Genomic DNA, 3,764 nt, shown 5'->3' on the forward strand with positions numbered 1-3,764 from the left:
CATTTGACCCCAGTATTCTTTCCTGCCATGGCAGGGGGTCAGACTAGATGATCTGCTCAGGTCCCTTCCGACCCTACAAACTATGAAACTATGAAAATATCAAAAAGAAAATTTCATTATATACATACACATACACAAGGAAAATGCAAAACAAAAAGATTTTGTTTTGAAAAAACTTGAACCATTTTAACTCCAAGCTTGTTTTTGCCAAAAAAACAAGCAGTTAAGAAAATCAAAACTAGCTCAAAATATTTTGGGAGGGTCACAAAAACTGCATTTTTCACCAAGAAATGTTCAGATGAAGTATTTTGCCCATCAATCTCCACCACATCCTGCACTCTCTAGGAAAGGTTGTTATGATTCATCAGATATTTACTTCTTAGTTTTATACTTAAGGGCCTACTTTTTACTGAGAAATGATCAATTTCAATACTGTAGCATTAAAAGAAAATCACTGTGGGACAAACTGTGATGCTCAAACACTAGTACTGAAATAAAGGGACTAGCTAAACCTTTCCTCTGTATCAGTAAAAATTCCAGAATCCAACCCCACAAGCCAGTTAAGACCTTTAGGAAGGCTTCTATTGACATCAACATCTCTTAAATACAAATATCACTCTTTACTGTATCTACATTGTCTACTTTCAGGCATCATTGTTGCCCAATTTGTTGCTCTCCCATTTTAATTGCTGAAAATGACTAATATCAGAGGAAACAATCATATAGCAGCTGTTACAGAAAGAATTACTTATGCTAAAAGAGTGGCTTTTAAATCACAGCACTTTTTATTCACGGATAATTATGTCCTTTGATACATTCTATCACACATTTGTTTCTTCCAAGTCCACAAATATGGACTTTTGTGAAAAATAAATGATACCACTAACTTCAGTGGTGATTTTGCTGGCATGAAGATTCGTAAGCATCTTCCCCCCAAAAGTTAACATGAATTATTCATAAGAATATAGCATATAGTGCATGTAAATTTTGCTTTTACAAATGTTAAAAATAACATAAATTTAGCTTTAAAAAATAATAAAATGCATCAGAAGCAATAGGCCAAATTATAGTGATGCTATAAAATACCTACTTTTAAAACCACAGGTAGACCTGAACACTTATGGGCAGAACTACATACCTACCAGTGGTTGAATATGTTAAGCTCTGTATCTATAACTACATTTTGTGATTGGGGCCATATTTTTGAACTATTCTTCCAGGTTATAATGTGTGAAGGAGCAAGCACAGCAGCAGTGAAAGGACCCAGAGAATGGCACTTGTGGATCCGATACCATAGAAAGTTAGAAGCTCCAAGATCAGAGCACGGCAGTGGTGGCAGCAAAAAGGAAGCCTCAATGAGAGAAAGAGAGGGAAAAAAAAAAAGAAAAAGAGAAAAGAAAGAGGATCCCCAGGGGATCAGTAACTTACCTGAGCACTTCTCACAGCATTGGTGGGAAGAACAGAGTTCTAGGAGTGAGAGGCGGATCCAGTAAGAGATAAACACTGTGGGACATGTATTGCACTGCCAACCTGGAAAGAAAGCAAAGGAAAAGAAAAGAGTGAAATTGGCATGTTATTATTCAGCTTTGGAGACAGTGTCTGAGTGGCCATCGAAAAGATCTGAGGCATCAGACACATGCAAAAGAAAAGGGGGATAGACATATCTGCCAACCAAGTAAAGAGGGAATATATAGCGAGGTTTCAAGAGAACAGCCCATGATAAGTATAGAAACACAAAACGGACAAATAGGAAAGAGACTTTGTTTATTAATACTAGGTTCTGTTCAGTCAAATTGAGAGTAATAGCATAAGAGCAGTATGTAAATAGATTCACCAAGTTGATATAAAAAAAAATATAAATAAATACATACAAGTTTTGATCTGAATCAGACTACGATTATCTATAGTGTGTCTGAATATACAAAGAAGTGAGTGAGATAACTTACCGATAGTATCCATGAAACCCTAATAGAGAACAAAAAAAATTATTTTTGAACAACCCTCCCAACTAGTGACATCAAAAATTCAAGCATAGAATAATAACATCCAAGATGTGGCAGGTGGGAAATTTGGGGTAACAACGGTTCATTGGGTGACTATAGAGAGTGGTAAAAGGAGACATCCTAAGTGCAACCACCACAGTGATGCATTGGCTGGGAAATCTGACAATGGTCTGATTGAAGGACAACATGGAGAGACAACCAAACCCCATGGGGAATTCGGAACCTCTACAACAAACCCTACATTTGATAGGTCAATTATAACAACAACAACAACAACCCACTCAACAAATTGCACTTGAAGAAAAATGGATACAACAGGCATGGGCTCAATGGCACCAAGTCAAATTGAGAGTCCCTAAGATGACCCCGCAAGACGACCCAGATGCCTTCCTAGGAAGCTTTGAAAGCATGGTGTTAGCATCTGGGTTAGAGCAAAGCCATTGGGCTAGCCAATTAGGTGTGCTCTTGGATAGGAAAAGCACAAGCCATCTACCGAGCTATGGCATGGGGAGAAGAGACAAACTGACAAGGTCAAGAAAGAAATTCTGTGCCATTTAGACATCAACCAAGAAAAATACTGACAAGTGTTCTGGATGAAAAAAGGGAAGAGAAATCCCCATGGATTCTGCTACAGCAACTGGCTGATTTGTTAGAAAAGTGGTTAAAGCCACAAGAGGTATCCAAGGTAGAGTTACACAACCAGATCCTGTTAGAGCAGTACTTAATAGATTTGGATGAAAATACCCAATGTTGGGTGCAGTGTTATCGCCTAAAGTCATCAGCAGAAGCTCTATGCTTAGTCGAAGATTTTGATAGTGTGCTAATGGATAGCAACCAAGAGAGGGTCCCAAAGTCTGGACCAGATCAAATAGCACAAGAGAATGAACAAAAAGAAGTACAAGAAGGGAGTGTTGCCCTGTGGGTTCAGATCAACTCTCAGGATGTCAATATTGTGCTGTTATACAGGAGGGTGTGACAATTGCACATAAAAAACACACAAATCAGGTGCATACACACACACACACACACACACACACACTACCAATACATTCACATACACATCTAAACCAGCTTAGGCACATGCATACCTATCACCAATTCAAACACATATGTTGCCCTGAGGGGTCAGGCCAATGCTCAGGATCTCAATATTGTGCTGTTAGACAGGAGGGTGTGGTGCACAACTGCACATGCACACATAAAAATCAATTAAGCACACACTCACTAGGTGCATACTCCCCTATTAGGCACACACACTCACACTACCAGCTCAGGCACATACACTAAGACCCCAAAAGTTAGACACAGATCACTAATTCATGTATCATACACACAATGCCATATATACACATACACAGTAATTAGTCTAGGTTCATGCACACTACACACACCAAATTTAGACTGAATCAATTACTAACACCTGCATATTCAATACACATGTGGATTACTAATTCATATGCCACACACATATATACGTATACATACACACATACATGTGTATTCACTAATTTACACACATACCATCCACCTATACATACAGGTGAGTTCCTAAGTTGGATGTTGTGTATGTATGTATGTATACTTGGTGTACTTGGGATACCTGGGGAAAGGTTAAGGTAAGAAAATAGAAGTGTAGGGAGTGAAAGTTACTGAGACCAGGATTAGAACCAGTAGACTACAGGGGCCTGGACTGAAGAACTGAGACTCATGGGTAACTTCAGGTTAATTGATTAAAAGACAATGCCCAAAGCCTGCAGAACA

At 38.6% G+C, this 3,764-nt stretch overlaps 1 long non-coding RNA gene across 1 annotated transcript in view; it reads left to right on the forward strand.

Annotated features, from left to right (window-relative positions):
- The window catches only part of LOC109324335, a 13,909-nt gene extending 10,922 nt beyond the window's left edge, over positions 1–2,987 (forward strand). Inside the window, exon 3 of the long non-coding RNA XR_002104918.1 lies at positions 2,909–2,987. This is a non-coding gene — a long non-coding RNA (uncharacterized LOC109324335). The remainder of the gene's footprint in view (positions 1–2,908) is intronic.
- Positions 2,988–3,764: the final 777 nt, after the last annotated feature.

The sequence above is a fragment of the Crocodylus porosus genome, unplaced genomic scaffold, assembly GCF_001723895.1.
Source record: "Crocodylus porosus isolate Cpor-Errol unplaced genomic scaffold, CroPor_comp1, whole genome shotgun sequence".
NCBI lineage: Eukaryota > Metazoa > Chordata > Crocodylia > Crocodylidae > Crocodylus > Crocodylus porosus.